Source organism: Cupressus sempervirens, chromosome 8 (genome assembly GCF_028749045.1).
Source record: "Cupressus sempervirens isolate cs-2001-9-10 chromosome 8, ASM2874904v1, whole genome shotgun sequence".
Lineage (NCBI taxonomy): Eukaryota > Viridiplantae > Streptophyta > Pinopsida > Cupressales > Cupressaceae > Cupressus > Cupressus sempervirens.
In genome coordinates this window covers 543060649-543086747 of record NC_143125.1, presented here as the reverse complement: position 1 = coordinate 543086747, position 26099 = coordinate 543060649, and positions in this window count along the sequence as shown.

Sequence of the window (26099 nt, the reverse complement as noted above, 5' to 3'; positions counted from 1 at the left end):
TGGTGTCTAGAATACTATGATCTTTATATAATACAATTTATTTAGATTTTTTTTACATTCTAATCAAAATCTCAAAAGTATAAATTAAATTAAACTTGTCAACTGCTCTTAAACAAGTCAAGGAAAAGTAAATATGAAACAAACTTGCCCTTTAATTCTTGATGGTTAATACACCATATCGGATTGTCGTAGAAAGGCAATTTCAATAAATAATGGTTTTCAATAATATTCATTTTTTATGTATACTATATAATATAGTTTTTTCATAAATAAAATATTATTTCCAAGCTAGACTTTCTAGAAGACAACTTTTGTGGGATGCGTTAGAAAGTTTCTATGAATACCATATTGATCATGTAGTAAAATGTTAAGTGAATTAAATTAGGGAAAGGCCATTGAGGTGCAAATAAATTTATAATAATTCTTCTAATGGATATAACTTGCTTTAAAAGTTATAAATGTGGAGAGTAAGTAACAAAAAGAATTCATGACAAATTAAATATGGTGATAAATCATCTTAAGCCACCGACCAATTTAGTATGTTACTGAAAAAGAATGCTTCAACTTGGTTACATCACTTATATATTTTAGTCAACTATTGATATTGATTGTGCCTCAATTTTTTATATTGATTGTACCTCAAATTTTAGGTTTGACTACTTGACTAATTGTTTAGTGGTTTAGTTGTTATAGGTGTTTGAAAGTGAAGATCTAGTGAAAAATGTTGATTTTGCTATTCTAAGTTGACTAAATGAGGTTGACTTAACCTAGAGACTTATTTTTGCACACAAACTACTTTTAGTGGAGATACCATACTTATATGCAAATGTCTCTTAAATACACTACTCACTTGCACTATCAACTTTCAAGGCCACCATGAAGAAACTTCCATCTAAATCCTATTTCAAATAAGTATCAACTCCACTAAATAATACCATTTTTTTGTTAGCCCCAACTGTTGTTAGGTGTTGATGCTACTATTGTATGCCAAAGAGTTATATTAGTTGTTATATTGTCATTGATGTTAAAGTCTTGGTTGGCTAGACATTATGCTAACTAAGGAAAGCACCATATCATTTGATTGATGAAGAGGATTTGAAGAAAGTATGATGGAGAAAGAGTTGATATGTAGTACTTGAATGAGTTGGACAATAATTATGTAATACTAGTTTGATTGTTTTACAATCATGTATTGAAGATCACAAGCTTAATTGAGTCACAAGGTTAATGAAGGGAGACTATATTCACTAAGTGACTGTAGTATTGCCTGAGCGATTGGTAAGAAGAAAGAGGAATCCAATGTTGCCCGAGCAAGTTAGTATTACCCAAGTTATATGTTGTCTAAGTAAATATAATGTTTACTGAGTGACAACCAAATGAAAAAGTTTGAGAAATTGGAATCTGAGGCTGACTTTTGATGGAAAATTGGAAGGTTTGAGAAGGTATAAAGCAAGAGTCAAAGTTCATTGCAAGAGCTATGATGGAGAAAATTCAAAAAGGATCTAACGAAGGAAAATAAAGAAGGATAAGGATTGACATGAATGTCTATGTCAAGTTATGTTTTCTATGTGTTTGAATTCATTGTATGAAGGAATTCTATTGTAAACCTAAGATCAATGATTCTAATTAAGCGAAAAAATATGGAAGGATTTAGAAGCATTGAGAAACCTATATAAGGAGGAGAACAAGATAGTTTTAGGATGTTGATTCAAGAATTAAGAAGAGCTTATAATGTTCAATGATTTCTAAGTAAGAGTTGGAGAACTGATTGAAGGTTGCTGAGAAGAGTGAAGTTGTTGAAGGTAAAGAGCTAAATGTTGAGTCAAGGAAATCGAGTAGAGAGAGAAGAAGAGAAAAGAGTTTTTGGAAGATAACATTAGCCAAGTGAGTGTTAGAGTAATAATTAATTAATTAATTATTAATTATTTATTCTATTACTTAAGCTTACTTAGGATAATGCATTTATTTAATATTTTGTATTTAATGCATGTAGTGGTTAGTTGTTGACAACACGGGAGTTTGTTCCCTTCTAACATGTTCCACCTTTTGTGGATGTGTGCTGAGTTTTCATCCTTATCTTCTACCACCTTCCAACTTGTTCTACAAGCTTCAATGAGGTCTTTATAAGCGAGCTCTCTCATTGTATTTTCATAAGGCATTGTGCATATTGTAAATACATTCTTCTTATGTTTGCATATTTGTCTCTCATGTCCGTTTAGAGTTTTACCCTTGCTCCATGCTCTTCCTCTCCTTGGCTTCTCTTTGATTGGGTTTTGCATGCAAGTGATCTTGGGCGTCTTTGGAGTTGGCTTTCATCAACTCCAACATGGTATCAGAGCCTTCCTGCTGCTGCTTGGTTCAAGATTTTTGAAGCCGTGATTTGGAGTCACAAACCCTAGTTTGTTTGTGCATTTTTTCTTCAAATCAGGGGATTAGCAAATTTTCGGAGCACATTGGGGCCAAACGGACATTGCCATTGGATCTGGAAGGCCATTTGTAGTTAGGATTCATATAAAGATTGTTATTTCTGGAGACAGAGCTCCGGGAGGCAAATTTTTTTTGTTACAAGCCATTTTCGTACGAATCGTATGGATTTCTGAGCGAAGAAATTAAAAAAAAAAGTTTTTGGCACGTTGCTGCCGGGCGGCCACCCAGCAGCGGTCACCGCACCACCGTGGCCCCGCCAGCAACAGCCGCGCCATCGCAGTAGAGCCGCTGTCGGCGGGCCACCCACCGACTGCCGTGGCTGGGCGGCGCCCCCCTCTGCACCAGTGGCCTCCGCCTCCAGCTCTGCTTCGACAGCGCCGGTCTGCTCCGCCTCCGCTCGTGTCCAACTCAGCGCCTGCGTCTGCATTTTTTCGCTCAGTCAACTCTATTTTTCTGCCCTGTCAGCGCCAGTCTACGTGTGACATGTGGCAGGCGTGCCACGTGGCCCCTACCACGTCAACCACCCGCCATGTGGCGTCCACGTGGCATCTTTTTTTGCCGTGACGGCTGACGAGCCTTCAAATTTTTTTTGTCAAATGATGACATCAACATGATGTCAGCGCTACATCATTATCCTTGCTTGCACTCTCCTTCTAGGTCATTTTGGACCTACTTGTGGTTTTTTCGCCATAGCTTTTGCATACGGAGGTATTTTTCCAATTTGAAAGAAGTGCTAGAAAGCTGGTTCCAAGACAAAGACATTGGTGTAGGTATTTTTAGGTTTTGATGCTTTTTTGTTGCCTATTTTTTCAGTCAAAGTCCAAAGTTTTTTTTTGACTCTGGCAAGCATATCTTTTGTGTCCCATGCCTATTTTTTGAAAACTTTATATTTTTGGAAAGTTGGTTCTGTCACCTTTTCAAAAATGTGGTCCTTTTTCTTAGTTTTTGGCCCATGCTCTTTCTATCATAGTTTTGGCATTTTTGCTATATGGTGGATATCTTGAGTGTTTTAGGCCCGATGATCGTTTTCCTGGCATGGTTTCTCTTGTTTTTAGCTGTACTTTGTTTTGTTGCAGCTCTTTTTTAGTTTTGATCATTGTAGCTATCATTTTGAAGCACTTTTATGTATCGCACTGAGATAAAGTGCCACTTTTGCATTCCGGGGGTCATGAACGTTGTTTTGAGTCAGTTGTACATGTACTATTTTCATAAAGCACCATGGGGGGGATAGTTGTTTGTTGATTTAGGCCTTCTCCCTTTGTCAAGTGAGTGTCCCTTCCATGACATTAGCCCCATGTAGAGTCAGTTTGACCATGTCTTTATAGGTGTCTGTACCTCTTTTCCTCTCTTGTTGTTCTTGGTTCTTCTATAGGAGACTTTGGCCCATCTTCTCAGTTGCCTGTCATCACACCCCATCTGCATTAAGGGGGGGTTATGCTGTTGTTCTAATGCATCCTTGGTTTGATAGTGTGAACTATGTATTGAATGGTTGATCCTATGTACAAGGTGATTGCAGTGGCTGGCTACCTATGCATTTCGGTGAGATGGATCATCTACCATATAGACATGCTCGGTTTGTGCCTTCTTCTTCCATGGAGGTTCTTCAGATTAGCAGTTTGGCAGATTTGCTGCTTCTTCATGCTTCAGTGATGCTCTTCATGATCACTCCTTGTTCCTGTTTTAGGGGACATTTCCCTAGTTGGAGGCTTCTTCAGTTCTTCACTAGGTTCTTACCTCTTTTTGGGGGAGGGTTTTTCCCACGTGGTTTTCTCTCTTTCCCCGTTTACAGAGGTTGCATTTCTTGCATTGTACTTGGGTACCTAACATGGCCTCGTTGTTGGGACCCATTCTGTATTTCATCTTTGTTTTGTGAGCTTAAGGCATTTCCCTAAGTTGCACTTAAGGGGGGGTGTTAGAGTAAATAATTAATTAATTAATTATTAATTATTTATTCTATTACTTAAGCTTACTTAGGTTAATGCATTTATTTAATATTTTGTATTTAATGCATGTAGTGGTTAGTTGTTGACAACGCAGGAGTTTGTTCCCTTCTAGCATGTTCCACCTTTTGTGGATGTGTGCTGAGTTGTCATCCTTATCTTCTACCACCTTCCAGCTTGTTCTACAAGCTTCCATGAGCTCTTTATGAGCGGGCTCTCTCATTGTATTTTCATAAGGCATTGTGCATATTGTAAATACATTCTTCTTATGTTTGCATATTTGTCTCTCATGTCCATTTGGGGTTTTACCCTTGCTCCATGCTCCTCCTCTCCTTGGCTTCTCTTTGACAGGTTTTTGCATGCAGGTGATCTTGGGCGTCTTCGGAGTTGGCTTTCATCAACTCTAACAGTGAGTACAAGATGGAAAAAGAGAAAGAACAAAGATTTGAACAAGAAAAGGTAGTTGTTATCCTTAACAGATCACTTTACAATGTTACTATTTAACCATTGTAGCAGAAAATCTTGGAAATATCAAGTGGACCTTTAACAAGTCTGTGAAATCATATATGTTAACATTGATTAGTGGTGTTTGTAAGTCCTTTAAATTAGGCCACTCTTTTTAGTCCTAGATGGGGAGTGATAAGATCTAGATGATCTTTTAGTGAAATGCTCTAACAATCTCACTTTAAAAAAGCATATGTAACCTTTAACAAGGTTGTCTCCTAATGGAGATTACTTCAGAAGAGTGCAATTTTTATTTTGTCGGTCCTAGGTGGTTTTTCCCTTAACAAGGTTTCCACGTTAAATATTGGTGTCAAAATTGTGTGAATGTTATTTGTGTTGCTAGTTGTTTTACATATTTTTACAATTTACTGCAACTCAATAATAACCAAGATATCACTAGGAAATAATTGAAAATTAACTGATAGTTGGTAATGAAAGGAACAATTTGATAACAGTTTCGAAAGAAATGGATGTATGAGTTAAAGTTTTATGTTGGATATGTCTACTAAGTTATTGGATGTATTGAAGTTATTATTTTTGACGTTTATGTTTCTTTGATGATGATGAAATGTTTGAAGGGATTGTGAGATAACTGGTCATAATTGATTCACCCTCCACACCCCTCTTAGTTATCTAACATGTTTTGTAATGCTAGAATAATGTATATGGATAATCTTTTTAGTAGAATTTCATTTAATGAAAAAATATTTTTTTAATCCATACAACAATATAATTTATGGTAATCAAAATTTAGATTTTATAAAAATAATAATAAAATAACTTGATCAATTATCCAAGTATCAAAGTTCATCATTTTTAAACAAACAAACAAAGTACTAAACATTTATCTAGACTACATATTTCAATACACAAATGATAAGATAAATTACAACCTTGTGTTTATCTTCAAAATAATGTATTATTTTACAATAATCACAATATGTTCACTTATTATGTGATTAAAGATTTAAAAAGAAATAGTATATTGTGATAATCATAATAACTATAGCAATGGACTGACCTCCACCTAGGGTGGAGTTGCACATGTGCAACTGTAATAATAGTCTTTGATTAAGTAAAAATAAGTTTTGAAGGGAGCATAAAACCCTTTTACTAGATAGAGAAAAATATTTTAACCATTAATGCATGATTAGAAAAACACCTACAAGAAAAAAAATAGGCATGATAGAGGACAAAAGCCAGCCAAAGAAAAAGACAAAAAAACCAAAAAGAGCAGAGCCCACAAAAAGATAGCTAACCAATATATACGAGGACAAAAAAAATACAAATAGCCAAGGCACTTCAACAACTCGACGGCATTGAGCTCCATCTTATCCATTTCCTCATCAACTTTCCTTATAGTCTAGGTGTCTTTAGCAATAGTAGAATCCTTCTTTTTAGTGTTGGCTCTAGTCCTTCTGCTAGGACTAGACTATATTTCCCTGATAGATTCCCTATCATTTGTCACCTGAATAATGACCATGTTTGTATTGGGACTCTCTAGCTTGCTAAGGAGTATCTTGAGATTCTCATTGGAGGCCTTTAAAATCTTGTAGCTTTGATAAATAATGCTTTTCAAAGCATTCTTGATGCTGGGGTACTTGCTTTCTAGCATAGAGATCCTAATTAAAATCAGCAGTCTCCTTAACTCTCCCAGTTATATCAACATTATCCTCCAGATTCAGGTTGACCCCATCAACCGAGTCCCTACCAAGAGCTCCAGCTTCTAGGTTGTCCACCTTACCCTCTATGGCTCTAATTTTCATATGAATGTCCTTGAACTCATATAGGACCACTTATTATCTCTATAGAAGTCCATCACCTCGTTCCATGCTAGCATCACTAAGGATGAGCATTGAGGGTTCAATCATCTGGTCCAAATTGGCATCACCCTTCTTCATTTATTGATTGTAATATAAATCCTCTACTTAGGAACTCTAGCTTCAACTTCTCCATGTCAACAATAGTCCAGTTCTTTTAATCCTTAACAGGGGTTGTCATCTTTCATAATGTTGGATTGAACATGACTAAACTTGTCAACATTTGACACATTGTAGGGGGAGAAGAAGCATCCCTAATAAGATTCTCTAGGCTTTGGGTGGTAACATGGGGACATGGCTTCTTTTTCATCTTTCTCTACCCCCCAGGCTCATCCCTATTAGTGCCTATTTTTTCACCATCATTTTCATTGTAATCTTCATTAGAGGAGACCTCACCCTTGGGATAATTTATTTTCTTCCCTGAAGAATTATTGCTTTTAGGAGTGGTTTTCTTTTGTGTAGTATCCCCTTTGCCTTTTTTCTTATTACTGTTGTCATCTTCATCTCTTGAATATAAATCCCCACTGGCATCAGTATCAAAAAAATTCTCATTGTCAAAATAATTAGAGACTTCAATTTCCTCCAAATAATTTGAATTAGGCTAGATAGACAACCCAACCACATTAGCCTTAAGGTGCTCATAAATGAGAAGCATAAGCCCATCATGAACAAGGGAGTTGGTAACTTCCTATACGTGAATCTCATTAATGCTAGTATTCAAAGATGTAATAACAGATAATAGGGGATTGAAATTTTCTTGTTATGCTAGAAATGGTTAAGCAAGACAAAATGGTAAGTCTGGACTATAGAAAAATGATAATCTAGGGTGAAATAATACATAATTGTCCTAAGGAGAGTCCTCCAAATTTTCTTGATGGAGCTTGGGGAATAGTAGGTTTTACCCTGTTTAACAAAAGCCTCTCTAACACAACGTATGATGGAAAAGTGATCCAAGAAAGCCCTCACCAACCACCTTTCTAGAGTCCCACAATAAAGCCAACACAAATATGAAAGAAACAACAATTCAAATTGATTCTAGTGCATATATTTTGAGACAATTTCATTACAGTGTGTTAGGCATAAGGCCTACCTAGTTACAACCATATACAACATAATTCAGTTAGCAAGCTTAGAATCTTGGGCATACATAACCAAAATACTTCTATCTTTCTTCTAATTTATTGCCCCTAACCTCATCCCAGATCTCAAATATATAGACATCAAGACCACAAGTCATCCTGATATAGATATTTATTACAAATATAGGTCATGTCCCAAAGAGGAAATCATATACTACACCAATAAGAAAATTGACATTTGTGGGCACTAAGATAGGTCCACACATGGTCCAAGAAGATGTCCCCAAGGCTACATAAAGCCTTGAAAACACAAAAACCTTGCAGAAGCAAATTACTACATTTCACTTGACATGTCATGAAAAGACAACACCTTGAGAAAAGAGATTGATAACTCTTAATTGAGATGGAATTAAGTTTTGCGAACATAGGAGTATTGACATTAAGGTCAATGTTTGTTTATTAGTGACTCACACTTAGTCAATTAGTTAAGCTGTTACTGAGTTTATCTTGTAGTTTTTAGTGTTAACCGAGTAATCCATGTATCATCGAGTTCTACAGTTGTTACCAAGTTCCAGAATCATTATACAGTTCATGTTGAGCAATATTTACCAAGTTGATCAATGACAATGCTAACCAACCTTCACAATATTAACCGTGTTGCACAGTATCAACCATGGTCTCCAGTATCTATCGAGCTTGTAGTATCAGTGATGCGAATCTAGTGTTGACCAAGCCAAGGAGTTTCAACCAAGTGATTCAGTTTATACTGAGCTCGAAGTGTTAGTGTTGACCGAGCCATGGAGTGTTAACCAAGTGATTCAATTTACATGTTGAGTTTCGTAGTGCTCACTGAGTCACGAAAGTGTTGACCAAGTTCAAGCTACTTGGAAGTGATTAGTATGAACCAAGATTCTACATCTACTGAGTGCATGATGATGTCGAGTATCAACAATAATTGCCGAGTGTCAGAACCTCACCAAGTTTGTCTTCAAAACCCGAGTGCCAGCAATTGAGCTGACTTTGTGATCTTGATGGAAACCTATGTTGTGGCTGACATTGATGAATTGTGATTTGGATTGGTATAGATGTAATGTATTGTATTATATCCAAAACTATAGAAGAAAGTATGAAGTGAATTAGAGAGACGTGTGAATTGTGAAGGCTAGAAGTAGTATAAGGGACAACAAATATTTATCTATCACAACAAGGTGATCTTTACATTTCAAAGGAATCTCAACCAGCAAATCAAACTTGCAAATCAGAGACCAGGCACTAGTTCATCCTAACAGGTGTATCAGCTAAATCCTTTAAGCGGATAAACTTAACTGTCTTTGTCAAATCTCTTTACCGAGTGCATACTTCATTGTATGTTTTGTACATCCTTTCACGAGGTGGACCTAGCAATCCTTATTGCTCTTAAGAGGGAAGATCATCAGAAGTGATCAATTGTAAGCCTTAATTGGCCAACTTTATACTACAGTACTAAAGCTTGTGGGTATCATCCCCACCCCATTCTTACTTTCTATTTGGAAGGTTTCTAGGTCACCATATCTTGTGTCAAAGTGTTACGAATGTTTTACTGCTTTCATTCTCTCATGCATGCAATTAGATCATAATATTTTATGAAGGATTAATTGGTGAAATAAGTTGAATTTTTATTGGTTCCTTATTCAACCCTCCCCTCTCAATAACCTAGCCTACCTCACATTTCCAACAATGAGATGGTTCAACAATAGGTTTACATTAAGAAGCCAATTACATAGAAAGAAAGGACATGAAAAATAAGGGTTATCCCAAGAACAGTGGTAAGGGAAAACTAGAAATAGTTTGGGATGATGCAAGATTGTGAAAGAACCCAAGATGGTCTTGCATCACTCTCTTTCGTTCTAATCCTTGGGGAAGGCACTAATGACCATATCAGATAATTTCCTATCTGTATAAAAAAATTTCCCACAGTTGGGATCCACATAACTTGGGAAATCATATCCTCATTCACATTCAATTTCTTCCCCTGAAAAACCAAAGAACCTTCAACCCAATTTTTAAAGGAAAAATTTAGTGATAGAAGGATTAGCTCCCTAAAGATGCTCCATGGATAGAGTAAGACCACTATACCCTCGTTCTTATCCTCCATTTACACAAGATAAAAGCTCTCTATGCCTCTTTTGACAACCCATATTATGAACACAACACACTAACAAAACAGAGGCAAAGAATTTAGCAAAATAAACCAAGATGACTAGAATATGGTTGATCAAATAGTATAACTAGAAGTAGGGTGAGCAAAAAATAGAAATAATGTGATAAATAAAATTAGCTCCAAGCAAAAATACCCATAAAACATGCAAAGGAAGGTGGTAATAATTACCATGACTATCATGAGGATAGTTCTCTTTCCTTGTAATCATAAAAACTCAACTTTGGAAATCCAACTTATTCATTTTGAAGTACTCCCTCTTTGTCGTAAATTTTATCATCATTGATATATGATATGACATCAACCTAGAGATCCACCTTTGCATGCCACCTCACTTGGTTATTTGATCTGACAACCACATTAGCTAATGAGTTAGCAGTTGAATTAGACTCCATAAATGTATGAGACATATGAAGATTATCCATTAAATTAAGAATTTCCAATGGCATTAGGGATGATATAAGATATAGTCCATAATAGTTTGCAGAACCGTATCAAACACCTTAATATGTTGTTTGAATATCTTTCAAGCCAAATTTTGTAAATACCTAAATCCTTAGCTATCCTAAGAACTTGAAGCATGGTCATTGCCTCTTCATAATGGTTAGTTTGTTTTCCCAAGGGGAGTACCACAATAACAATGTATTGACCTACTTGATTCTTTAACACTCCCCCACACCTAGCCGACCCTGCAAGATTCCCTTTAGCTGCTTGATCAAAATTAGCTTTAATCAAATCTACAAGATGAAAGAGCCATCTTCTCTTCACTCTAATGCTTCCTTTTGATGTAAGATTAGAGAAAATGTTCTAAATAGGCTCTCAAAGAACCAGGGGAAGATGGACAAAACATTAGTAATTTTTTAAAATGGCTCTTTCAATTTAAAAAAAGATAACCTTAGATGAAGATAATTTGTCTTTGAAGATTCTATTATTCCACTCTTTCTAGATGCCCCATAGAATATGAGGAAGAGAGGAAAAAAATACAATCTTCTAACCTCCTTAGAAGGTTGGGGGGGGGAGCGGGCGGAAGAGAGCCACTATGAAAAGAAATCAAAGATGGTAGGAGGAAAGACCCACACAAAATTAACTCTATCAAAGAAGAGAACCCATATATCTCTTGCAAAAGGATAGTGAATAAATATATGATCATCACATTCCTCATCATTACAACATACTTATTAGGGAGGAGAAAACCTCTTTTGCATTAAATTGTGTTAGATGATTGAGAGGGTGGGAGAGGAGGGGGGGGGGGGAGGGGAGAGGGGGTGAATAAGTTATATTCAATTATCCTACAGGCCTTAAAAACACTTTAGTGCCAACTTAGACTTCTTAAACTTTCAGATCAATGACTCGATAACAACATCGAACATAATTTTTCAAATTGATTTCATCTGTGCATCAAAGTTACTAACTTACTATTCATTAATATGCACAGCATTAGAGTAATCATGTACCTTATATCAAGTTGCACTGACAAATAGTTAACATGAAATAAACTTGCAACACAATAAGCATTCACACATCTGACACACATATTTAACATGGAAACCCTGTGAAGGGAAAAACCCCTAGGGAACCAATAACCCAAATATTTTCACTCTTCTGAAGCAAGCTAAATTAGGAGCCAACCTTGTTAAAGGTTACATGCACATTTTTAGTGTGACCTTGTTAGAGGGATTTCACCAAAACTCATCTAGACCTTATCATTCCTTGACATTTCCAAAGAGTGGCCTGCTCTAAAGGAATTACAAAAAATTCAAAAGAATGCTACCATATAGAATTTCAAAGACTTGTTAGTTCCACCTAGTTAAGAGATTTTTCTGCTACTATGGTAAGAAAGTAATAGTGAAATGATTTGTTAGGTTTTAGCACTACACCTTGCTTGTTTACATCTCTACTTCACTCAATCTCTTCCTTTTGATCCCTTTCTAGCTTATTCACACACTCACACTTCAACTTAACACTTCCTCTGTTTGATCTTCACAATATTGTTCTGCTTTGTTCACCTTATGTCTTCTTTCTTCTTCAACTTCAATAACAATCAATAGTTATCAACAACAAGAATTATCTTATTCATCCCTTTAAATAGGAAACATTTTCCTTTCTAGAATCTTCCAAAATATCGTCATATCTTCACCAGTTTTAGATTTAATGAATCTAGACACTCAGGAGATAAAACTTTGCCTTGAACTTTGTGCTTTTATTTAAATTGTTAATTGTCCTTCATCAGAGCTTATTTAAATTACTTTAAGCATTAATCTCATAACTAACTTTGTCCTTATCCTTGAAACTTCTCGAACATTCTTAATTTTCATCAAATGTCAACCTAGTATTAAATCTTTTCTTAACTTGTTCTTCTTGTTCATGCTCGGTGAACACTACAACTTGTGCGGTCAATACTTGACTCGGTTAACACTAAAATTACTTGGTTAACAACAAATTTAATACTTCTTTTCTAGATACTTGGTGACAACTGTAGTAGCTCAGTTAATGTTCCTTCATTCACCATGTAAATTTTCTTATATATACATGATCTCCAAACACTACATGATTTGATTAAGTGTAAAATAATCAAACAAACATTATACTGTCAAAGTCCAACTCATTCAAGTGCCCATTCAATATCATATACTTATCAACACTCTAACTCATCATACTTTCTTCAAATCCTCTTGATCAATCAAATGATATAGCACTCTACTTGATTAGCATAATGTATAACCAATTATGGCTTGACATGAATGATAATATAACAATTGATATGACTCTTTCACATACATTATCAACATTATCATTTGGGGCTAACAAATCTTTCATAGTAAGGATACAGTTATGAAGGAGAAACCAAAAATAGAATTCACTTAAGGGATAAGGCTTGGACAAGAAGCCTTCACCCAAAAGGAAGGCAGATCAAGACCTAAGGAGATAAGGTTGTAAGTAGAAGTCATCAAGTAGGAACTTGAGGTGATGCTCCCCGGATCAACTCATCTTGGACCCTAGGAGCAAGGAAAACCAAATTGAGGATGATCACCAGAGGAGAAAGGAGGGGGGATATAGCTATCAGATGCACAACTGTAATAATAGTTACCCTCAACAACCAAATGGGCATTTTCATGAGGCATGATCTTTAATTTTTTAAGATGCTAAACTCCTTATAAGACTTTATATCCTCTTAGATCAAAACACAAAAGCTTTCACTATTCATTCAAAAAGTAGGGTTTGACAACAATTTTTATCCTTAAGGCCCTATTTCTATATCTATATATTGTCATTTAGGATCTCTGTTCAAAAGTGTTAGGATCCAAGAAGCTTCGACCCTCATTCAATGTCTCCATCTAAATCTAATTCTTGTATCTCTCTAGAGTCAAATCTTCTAAAGGTGAAAAATGAAAACCCTTCTTTAAACCTTTAGGAGGGAAACTTAATGGAATCAAAATAAAATTTTATCTTTCTAGAATTTCCCTTTTCTATTTGATACACTAGTTAGACCCAAGAATAAGTCTTTATGAGTACACCATGTGCCAAAGCAGTGACTTAAAATGTCAACAAGAAAGGTCATTCATAGTTGCATAAAAATTGTGCAAAGAATCAAAGAAATAAAAAAGATTCAAACTCACCTCCCCCAATTATTATGAATAAAGGAGAACTTCCTTTGTAAGGTAAGAGAATGGAAGAAATTCCTTTTAAAGGTAAGATAATTTCCACATGCCAAGAACATGTAATTGTTTGAGACACGACTAATCTTAATTCAACATGTGTTTAAGAGTTAGGTAAATCTAAATAGAAAAATCTTCATTAAAAAAAAAGGATGGATAAGTCTTCATATCTTGATATTATAAGGAAAGCACCAAAAGATAAAGATATACTAACAATCCCAATGGAAAATAATACCACATATGCTTAAATGCGAGAGCTTATGACATAATTTCAAATGATCAAAATGGTGGATCACATAGAGATTCAACAAGCTTCCAAATTTTTTGGCCAATAGAGGTATAAATTAATAAAATATACATCTTTTAATCTGGAGGGAGACTAGCTAAAACTAGAAAAATGCAAGAAGAAATAGCTACAAACATTCAGTCTACATTGGATAAAAGTTTCAAATCAGGAAAGGACTCAACAACCCCTAAAAATCATAATCTTATTAATAAAAATGCTAATTGAGAAGTGTTGGGTTAGATTGTTGATGCTATCATTGTTATTATTAATAATGATTATCTTTGGTATCAATATATCCTATGCTTAGATGTGGATTGGAAGAGTGTTTTCCAAATGTGTGTGCACTTTAAATTATGTTCTCTCAATATTTATCATTAGATATGTCTGTGTTGGTCCCATTTACATTGAAACATATTGTGGTTCATTTGTTTAGGTCTAATCTATCTAAAAAGTGCTTCACATGTCTCAGTTTTAATGTTTGAATAGTAATGTGTAGATCCTACGATTGGTTCTAAAAATCTTAGTGATTGCATAGCATGATATAATGTGTGAGGCATGTTGTATTGAGAAAGGTAGTCCACGTTTCATTCCTTACCACCATAGAAATGCTTCAGTGTGACCTACTTCAAATTGTGTTAGGTCCACCTAATTGTTGGTATGACATGGTATAAGAGAGTGACATTGCTACTAAGTATCAATGTAACTTGTATAAAATAAATATGTGGAGTGATTGAAAATCTAATGAGAGGAGACCTTCGTATTGATGAATATGAAAGTTTTTGCAACCAGTAGCAGATTGTAATATCATTCCTATGTTGTTGATTTTTTTTTATAGTTATTTTAGCTATGAATTATTTTCATTTTTTTTATTATGAATCTAGCATCTTTGTTATGCTAGTGAGCCTCATTGTATTCATTGTTAACCCAACCAATAATGATCCTTCTTGTAGTGAATCCTACTTGCAATGAGAAAACTATTAGTAAGTGTTTTGCAAAAAGCACCTTAACTAGTGTCAGTGTAAATAGAATTTATGTTAGAAATTAAAGTCCCCCAAGATAACCATGGGGGGTGGGGGTTGTGAATCAATTATCCTAGTAAAATAGTTATAATTATCTTGATTAAATATGACACATGTAATCAACAGATGCAACAACCACAAGAAGATAACATTACACAACAACACCATATTTGTTAACTAGGGAAACCCTTGATCAGAGGGAAAACCTTGGTGGGGATGGTACACATAAAATGATGTACTAATAGATAATTTCCTTGTAAGAGGATGGACCCTATTAGGAGTCAATGAATTACACTCAGTACATATCAATCCTTGTTAGGAGACTTTGAATCCTTGTGAGAAGATTCCAACCTTGTTAAGAGTTGTGCCAACCCTATTAGGATTTATGGAAGGCAGAAGGACCCACTATCCAAAAAAAATTGGGGGAAAAATTACATAGCTCATTTTCCAACCATCCTTAGCATAATTCCTTTCAGAATAATGTCAAATAATCAATTGTCGTCTAGCACTCTCTTCTTGATCTAATCCTTTCATTCACTTACCATGCCTCTACTACACCAAACACTTCTTTGATCTCAATATCAAGTTCAATGGATCTCATATCTAAGTTCGCTCATTTGCATCACTTATAATCCCTTAGATCGCTTACGCACTATATTTAATTTGCATATTCACAGTTCACAATGTCACACTTATAACCAAGGAAGACATATTTTCTTTATACCAATTCCAGATACTAATTATTGAGTCAACCTTGAGCCAAGTTCATAATTACAATTACAATATAGGACCACATTAAGTTAAGTGAATACATGTTGCATTATATCTTTTCATAGTTACATAACACTCTCGGCTCACAATCTTCACAAATCTTCACATGTGTAACATTTGATTTAGCACGATCAACCACACCATCTTGAGGATGTCTTCTACCTCTGTACAATTGTGCTTAACCATATTCTATCTCTATTATATAATTGAATTACCAGAAACTGATTCATAAGAACTCTTTCTATATATTGTCTTCGATAAATCTCAAATAACTGTCACCAGTCTTTTACTTTCTGCATGCACACTTAATCACATCATTAGGACACTCTATAGAACACATCCTCAACTGTGCACAATCTCATCTACAATCTTTGAAGCTCATGAAGTCAATCTTTGCCATCTTGTATTAAATTAAAAATATGTTGACATCAATGAAAAATACTTCCATAAATGCAACATACAATCATGATAACAATCTCCCCAATTCTCTAGCAATACTAGGATACTTCCAATATGAATATCATCAGCATTCATGCTAACAATATTTCCCTTTGGCATTGATGACAACATAGATGAAAAACATTCAAGTGCCATGAATACTAAGTACACCTCTACAACTACACCACTGTTGTAGTCATCTTCTTTTCAAAACCTCTTTTACAATAAAATCTTAAACTCTCAGGACAACCCCAATGGCCTATGGCTTATAAGGGTGGGCTCTGGGCACCTTACCTAAACTTTGTGAAGGTCCCTAAAATTCTATGGATAGAAAAAAAGGGACCTTAGAATAGTAGGCTATGGGCCTATAGCCTACAGAAACAAAATGTAGGGAGTGCATGGCAATAAAATGATAAGCTATTCTAAGGCAGTAGCATTGGGCAATGTTTATCCATTCTAAGTAGGGGTAGCACCAATAGTTTCACTCGTTGCCCATAGAATAGTAGGGCCCCACTATTCTAAGGGCCCTACTATTCTATGGGAACTGGCTCAAAAGAAAATTGATCTCCAATAATAGATGCATGCAGAGGGGCAACTATTGCCAATGAACCGGAGGGCCTAAAAATTCTATTCTATGGAGTAGCAATTCATTATATACTTATGATCTAGTCTACATGCAGAGTGCCTATTGTTTTTTTAGACATTAACTTCCCTACTATTCTAAAGGGCTAGGCACATTGCCCTTGAAGAGGGATGAGAGCGACCCTTTACCAATAATTCTTCTCCTCATATATTTCATGCAATCTTGTCCCCAATATTATGTACACTCTTTCTCCCCCAATGTTATACATTTCATGCGTTCTTCTACCCTATACATAAATATCACAAGATATTTTTCATGCACATCTTCTCCCCTATTGACATCAATGACAAAGGTGTCATTATGTCAATTTGTTGCATACGATATTTTACAAGCTCAAGTGTCTAAAGATGTTGTTAAAACTAGATACCTAGAGTCCTTCATGACAACTCAAATACAAATACTTCCCCCATAGAGGAAGCATCCAACATCCAATCCAGATAAACAATAGTTCTCAGTACCATTGGACTAACATAATCTCTGCATCATTTACTCAGAAGTAGGAAGGTGCATAACCCCAAGAATACCTCTATGTTACTCAAATGTATCCTTTGTCAAGAGATTTGTGAATATATTTTCTATCTACTCCTTTGTACTGATATACTCTTAATTTTATCTCCTTCTCTACAAATTTCTCTCTCAAAACATGATACTTGATAGACATGTCCTTTGTCTTTGAATGTAATACATGATTCTTAGACATACTCATTGTACTTGTGTACTTTTTTTTGTTCTTTGTGAAATATCATCCAGTTTCTTTCTTAGCCAAGAAACCAAACTTCCTCCTAAGAAAAATTCTCCACTACTTGTACTTTTTATGTCATCCATACTACCTACTTAATTTGCATTAGTATATGCACATAAAGTAAAGTCACTTGATATGTCATAACATAACCCAAAATTAGGTGTACCCTTCAAGTATCCGAAAATCATTTTTATTGATGCATAATGTGATTCTTTAGGATCGGTTTGTGTTGGTGTAAATACGTACTTTACTATTTACACTTACTTAAGTTTACTTAGGTTAATGCATTAGTTTATTATTTTGCATTATTTTATTATTTTTGTTTGTGAGACTCTTAGGAGTTTGCACACCTTTTGAGTTGTCATGTAGACAACACAGGAGTACGCGACTCTATTTTAGCACATGGTGTCTACAACACTGTTTTGCATGTCACACCCTTGTAGGCTTATCCTCACATCACCGCACTTACTTTCGTGCTTAATGGAGGATAAACCATATCTGGTGGACATGTGCTTGGTTGTATGACACATCATGGTGCTGATTACGAGACATTCTAGATGTATCTCAGAGGCCTTTTATTCAGGCACTCCTAGTGTACTCTTATAAACCAGTTATTGAATACATTGTTATTTTGATCATACTCTCTCTCTTTTTGGTCTACTGTGTGCTTGTGTTTGAGTTCTTAGTTCCTGGGTGAATTTTGCCCTTAAGCAAATTCTTACAATTTAAAATCTCACAACTATACCAAATGTATTGGCTATATCTAGTCTTGTATGAGTTAAATATTGTAGACCTCCAACTATATATTTGCACTTCTTTTTCTCAATAGTAGGTGTCTCATCTTTGATAGAGAACTTATGACCAGTTATCATAGCTGTTTCAACAGGCTTACAACTTTCCAAACCAAATATTTTCAACAAACCCTTCTAGTACTTAGTATGTGATAAGAAAATACCATCATTATTCTACACAATATGCAATTCCAATAAATATTTCATCTAACCAAACATGCTCATCTCTAATTCCTTCTTCATTTCACCAGAAAATTCCTCATTTGCTTCATCATCACCCCAAATATTATGTAATCCACAAATACTTCAATGATCAATAGACCATTTTAAATTTATTTCAAATATAGATTACTGTCTAGAATACCTTTAGCAAATCCCTTTTTTCTCAAATATTTATCCAACCTCACATATCGGGCTCTAGGTGCTTATTTCACTCCATACAATGCTTTCATCAATTTACAGACCATATCTCCTTTTTTCAAAGAAAAACCTTCAGGTTGCTCAATATAAACTTCTTCTTCAAGTTCTTGATTCAAAAATGCTGATTTCACATCCATTTGATACACTTTTGTTTTATCTGCATATGCCAAAAATATTATAACTGCTTCTATTCTAGCAAAAAGTGAAAATGTTTCTTCATAATCAATACCTTCTTGTTGTGAGTAACCTTTACATAGAAGTCTTGCTTTCTTTTTTACAATGTCACCTTGTTCATTCATCTTGTTTATGAAAACCCACATAGTTCCTATAACATTCTTGTCCTTAGGTTTAGGAACCAATTCCCATGTACGTTCTTCTCAATATGATATAATTCTTCTCTCATAGCTTGAATCCAAAAGATATCTTTGCTGGCTTCATCACTACTCTTAGACTCAACTTGGGAAATCAAACATAGTTCTTCTCTTTGTCCCTTGTTCCTTGCCATCACTCATTTGTCCTTACTACCGATAATTTGATCAGCATGATTATTCTTTATTAGATTCCTAATAGGTGTTACTGTCTCAACTCTGACTTCAGATCTAGGTTGATTACTTGGTTCTTCTCTTTGTTCCATATTTTGTATGTTATTTCTGAAATATCTATCAATCTCATAAAACATCTCAATATTCTCTTGGTTAGTTTTTGGATTAGTCTCTTCATTAGAATCATAATAAAGTATTCCTTCTTGAATTCCAGACTTCTCATCAACTCTAACATATGCACTCTCAACAATTGTCTTAATTCTTTGATTAAAACATTTGTATGCTTTACTTTTCAATGAATAACCAAGAAACATACCTTCATCACTTCTTGCATTAAACTTACCAATATCATCTTTTGTCTTAATGTTGCACTTACTTCCAAAGATTCTAAAATATTTAACTGAGGGTGCATGTCCAAACCAAAGCTCATAAGGGGTCTTACTAGTACCTTGTCTGATTTGTACTCTATTCATTGTGTATATTGTTATATTAACTGCTTTTTTTCAAAATATCTTCAAAATATTATTCTCAACTTGTTAATCTCATATTGGTTTTGACATATGAGTGACAATATACTTAAGTCATTTACTTAGTTCATGTTGAACAAGTAATACATGTCGAGTATAAGTTGTTAGATAGTATATGTCGAGCGAGAGATATTCAGTATGTGCTAAGTAACTAGTAAGTGTTGTGTCACTCAAGTGCCGAGAAAATAGTAAGTGTTGAGTCATTCAAAAGCCGAGTGATCAATGGATACCTAGTCATTCAGAGATCGAGTTATAGCATTGAAGTTGCAGTTGATGCCGAACATTAAGGACTTCAAGTGCTGAGTAATATAGTTTTGACATAGTTGTTTGTAAAGGAACAAACTACTATGTAAACTATTTCGGAGCTGACTTAAGCATTGTTTTGGGATCCTAGTTGATAAGTACAAATCTTTATTTTGAATCCCTATGCATTACATGTAGCCAATCAGAAAAAGGGAAGGATTAAGCGGCAATATGGGTGAATCACAATCATTGATTCATACCTAACCCTAAGTCACCTAGGTCTTCTTAAGGAAGATAAAAACTTTTTATGTGTGTGGAAGGAGAAAAGAGAGAAGTTTGCATGCACAAACAGAGCATTCATGGTGACTAAGGAGTTGTAATTTGAGATACATTGCAGAATTTATCAAGAGGAGAACAGAGGAAAGGAATTAGAAGATAGTAGAGATACATCTGATCACTGAGGATCAAGTACACATCAGAAAAGAGGTGATCTATTATCTAGCAGCAGTAGGATCATTGTTGAGACATTCTAACAGGTGAATTAGTTAAATTTCTTAACAAAGTAGTCTTAGCAGGTTGTTGTAAATCCTTTGACAGGGTGCTTACTTCATTGTATGTTAAAGTCCTTTTACCAAACACACATCTAATAGGGTGTTGAAATCCTTTAATAGGGTAAGATCTAACAATCTTGTAAGCCTTTAACAGGGAAAACCTTTCATAGGGTAGATCATGTTTCCTGATCAAACATTATAACCTTCATTGGATACACTTTAGTACTACAGTAGTGAAGATTTGTGGGTGTCATCCCCACCCCAGTTTTACCTTCTCCTTGGAGGGTTTCTAGGTAACCAAATATCTTGTGTCATACATGTGTTGAATGTTTATTTAATTTCATACTATGGATGTATATGCTTAATTTGGTATTTCAGTTTATATGCATAGATTGTGAGATGGATGTGTGGTGAATGATTTTAAGGTTGAAGTTTTAAGTGTTGATTCACATCCCTCCCCACTTTCAAAGTTTAATTTTCCCATTGTATTTCTAACAATTGATATCAAAGCTTAGTTCTTTAGAAAAGGAAAGCTTTGTAGCTTTGATGAAAGATCTTCAAGATGGAAGTCTACAAGTTGGGAAAGACTATTAAGAACCAGACAATTGAAATACAACTTGCCCTACATCAGATAAATGAAGCAAGAGATGAGTTAAAGTGATCATTGAAGAGAAGGAAAGAGACAGCTTTTGAAGAGAATGACACACATTACTAAGAGATTGACACCAATGAATTGTTATTAGATGGAAACATAAGTGAATTTGATGTAGCAGTTGCAGATCTGATGGAAAAGAATGGACCCCTAATTGAAGAGGTCAAAAATCTCGAGATAGAACAAGAAGTCCAATCAGTATTACTATGGTGATCGAGTAGAAAAAGAAAGTTGAAGAAGACAAAGTCATGATTGAAGATGACAAAAGGATACTGATCAAAAGACTAGAAGAAAATACATCAAAGGTGAATAGCATTGCTCACATGCAATTGGAAAAATTGAATTAAATGATGATTGCAAATCACGAATTGAATGATAAAGATATTGAGATCACAACACTGAAGTTGCAAAATGAACAACTGAGAAATGATCTTAAAAGAGAAAAAGAATTTGCTAAAAGTTTCAACAAACTTGTGAAACCATCAATTATTTTGAGCAATTGATGAGATCTCCTAGATCTAATAGTAATACTTCTGGATTGGGTTATACTAGTATTGAAGAAGGAGAATCATCTAAAATTGGTGAACAAAGGAATGCCAACGAAAAGAACTCAAAACCTACTTGTCATAATTGTGGTAAGATAGGTCATACTACTAATGTTTGCAGGAGCAAGAATGCAAATCAGAATCCTAAGAAGAAGTTCATGGGTCACTGCCACAAATACAACAAACAAGGACATCAAGTACATGAATGTAGAACCAAGATCATAAGCATGCAAAGATTTGAAGGAAACTGCTATAACTATCTGAAGTATGGACATAGAGCATATGAATGTAGATCCAAGCCCAAATGATCATCAAAGAAGTAGAAAAAGGTAAAGCACAATGACAACTCTTATAATTTGGATTATAATATAGGTATAGTTGTCACTATTGTCAAGAATATGGAAATGTTGCTGAAAATTGCATAAGAACACATTTCAGAAGTGACTACAAAAGGTGGTTGAGTCAAACTAAATGTTTTAGTTGTTTGAAGACTGGTCACATAAGCAAGAATTGTCTAACAAGGTCAAAGGCACCTAGCAATGAATTCAAAAAAGGCAAAGGAAATGAAGATGTTGAGAATGTCATAGATGAGATGAACAAGACATGGAAGAGAAAGGAAGATTGAAGCGCATCAAGTTTAGATGAGATCACTTCGCTCAATGGATCAAGTGATCACACCACCTCAAGTTAAGCAATTAAGAGGTATGTGTGGGACTGATATTTAAAAGATATACTATGCATCAGTTCCAAGGATTTAGTTCTGAAAATATTATATTTGCATGAAGAAAGATGCATAGTGTTGTTTAGAATATGGAAGAAATCTTTAAGTTTTGTCAGTTTTCATGTTACTGTAGAGCATGAAAAGTTTCGTTGTGGTTGCTGAGTGAAATATAGTTAATGTCGAGCTATCATAAGTGATAGTGTTGACCAAGCTCATAGTGGTTGTCGAGCATAAAGGAAACTACATGGAAGCTGAGTGAGTTGAAATTTCTATTCAAGTTGAGCTTGCAATTGTGTAAGCATTGAGCATTAAATGTGAAGTTTTAAGGTCTATATGATCAATTTTTGACTCATTTGACATCGTGTGAAACTGGAGAGAGCATGAAGAGCTAAAGGCAAATTGAAGAGATCTTTCCAAGTGTTTGTGGAGTGAATTCAACCACTGTTCAACACGATTCATCAGATTTGTGAAGGTATTTATCATGTGTCGAGCTACGCTGTTTGAATTTGTGCAAACCCTAGGTATTAAATGTGGCATCTATTTCTTTTGCTACTATGCTCAAAGAGGGAAAGGAATTTTTAAATATTTAATTAATCAGCAATGAGATTAAACAACCAAATTTCAAGGCAATTCCCAACATTTCTTATAAACAAGACCCTTTTGGTGCATTATCCATGATACCACCACATGTCTTAATGATTCAAGATGTGAGATGTTGTTACACATGCAAGGTGTGTAGCATAGGAGACATTGAAATCAAAGACCTATATGGAAAACTATGTGAGAACGTAATACTGAAGGAGGAATACAGAATTGTAGAAAGAAAAGGGTTAACCTGTGCCCTAGATTTTCCAAACGTCTTTAAGACAAAGTGGATAAAGATTGTCTTGATCAGAATTCATGACAATTCTGTATGGTTAGAAAATGGGCTGATTAAGATTACTAAGAAGATAGTGCAGAGGGTAATAGGGTATCCAATCTTAGACAGACCCAAAACCATGAGAAGTGAAGGAAAATGGGTGATTGAGAGAAACACAGGGGTTATGTGGAACAAGAGAGGAATGAAAATTGACACCATCATAGATCCCCTAATTGCTTTTGCAGTAAGGATTATTTCACACAAATTCTTTCAATCAAGTAGGCTGAACAATGTACCTTGTATTGTTGTTGACGTAGGATACACCATAGTAAAGAAGGATCATTCTTATGACCTTGTCAAGCTACAATTGCAACAATTATCAAAAAACTTGGGAGCCATAAGGAAAACCAAGAGTGCACAATGCAAGTCTGGATCAATACTTGTATGTATATTTTTCTATGTGCAAAACACATTTCCTTCCTTTGGAAAATTTTCTTGGAAGTCTAACAGATCTATTGCAATACACATTGGTGAATTCATCAAGAAAATGGGAGAGAACTTTGAGTCTATCATGACTAGTTACTTTCAAGACTTTAAGAACTCAATGAAATAAAGACACAGGATACTAGTGTCACTAGTTGAGAAACATTTTAATGATGTTTTCTTTCTAGTTAATACTGATTTCACATATGTACAGGCTGCAGTTACAAGGGTAAAATGGTTAAGACCTCTAGGATATGATATTAATGTGGATGAGGCATCTGTAACAATTACAACTTTTCTTGTAGAAGAAGTAGATAATAAGGTTACTGCCTTTGGTAATTATTATGTTGCAAAACCAAAGATAACTATGGACTTGAAAACAACAATAGTATTAAGAAAGAAGAACAAAATGGTCAAGAAGCTTAAAGAAAAAATTGGTGAAGGAGTAAAGAAAGATGAAGAAGAGGAAGAGAATGAAGATGATGATGAAGAAGATGTTCCTTCTCAAGCACCACTGGCCCTTACCCAAGGTCAAGGGGAAGATCAAGGTGAAGAAGAAGTTGAGCTTGAAGAAGGTGCTAATTGAGAAGAAACCAGTGAAGCACCTATAGCCATAGAGAAGAAGAAGAGGAAAGCTAAAGTTCCAGTCGTCAACAAACCAAATAAGGTTGTAAAATCTAAGCCTACAGTTCCAGCTACCCAAACCAACACAAGAGCTACTGCTAAGAAAGCTCAAGAAGTGGCAAAGCCAAAAGAAACAAAGGCCAGGAAAGCTATACAAGTTGATGAGTTTGTGAAGAGACAAAAGGAGAAAGTATGTTGCTCTAGCTGAATCAGATGAGGAGAAGAAAAAATTTGACAATAATAGCCAATTCAAAGTGGTAATTCACATTCCTTCTTTTGATTTGGATAATCTATGTGAAAATATAAAGAATAATGCAGATTTGAGTGGATTTTCACATATTGAATTTGATAATCTCGGAAAGTTAAATATGGATAAGGTAGAAGAGTCAACATATTCCATGATGGAAACATTTAAGACGACTCCAATTGAGATTTCCAACTCGCTACCAAAGGACTTATATGATAGAGTTGAGGAAAGATGGAAATATAGTCTCACAATGGAGAGAACTATAAGAGAAACTACACTTGCAAGAGTGATGCAAGATTTAGATAAATCTGAGATGACAAATGCCATTAAGAAGTATGCAAGTAAATATTCTCCAAAGTACCAGGCTTTTAATATTTTGCAGAATAAAATTGAAGATATTGTTCAGTAGAGTACTCAATTATGGAAGGTAATTTATGGGCTGAAAACACCCAAGGCAATTGAGTAGACACCTATTGAGGTAGGAGATGAAAAAGGTGAACAAGAAGTAACTGAGGTTACTGAAGTTGATACTGAGATAGTTGCACATGTGGAAGGCACTAAGACAAATTTATAAACATAGGCAACAACTGAAGATGAGCAACAAACAAAACATAATATACTAGATATACAGATGTCGAGTGCCAGTCCACAATGTGTGACACAAGCAGACACTAAAATTATATAGATCAAGGATGTTTCTGACAATGTGCCTCAGAACATCAATCCCCTGACATAGGAGGACATGTAGAAGATATTGCTAGACACCACCACCAAGGCACAACTATGTAGTAATCCTATATTGGTGAGTGTAGATGAACTTAAGAAGGTAGACAAGACATCTGCAGAGGTGGAAACACGCGATATATCAAAAACCCCTCAATTTATTGTGATGCAACCTACATTACCCCTTGTAGTGTATAAAGAAAAGAGCCATCAGTGACCAACTTTGGAAAATTGGTGCACACTATGTCAGTACCAGAAGTTGTTATAGATGCACAAATTGGAACACAAGTTCAAGGTGCAATTGAAATTAAAAGGCAGAAAGAGAAGAGGACTGGAGAGTCAAACTTGACCACAAAGCCTAAGGAACAGTTAGCTGTACAACCACAGATAACTTTGCCAGCAACTACTACTCCTCCAAGTCAAGCACATCATAAACCGAGTGTAGAAGCTACACCAACGCAGTCATCATGGCCTAGTCCTAGTACATCCAAGGTAGATGAGGTTACATCATTTGGTGATGTAAACTTGGATGAAGTGATTGTTTTACCAAAGTTTGACTTTGCAATAATCACTATTGAGAAAATGAGCATACTAAAGGATGCACTTGCAAAGAAAAAGCATCAAGAACTACTCAGAAGGGAACATAGGA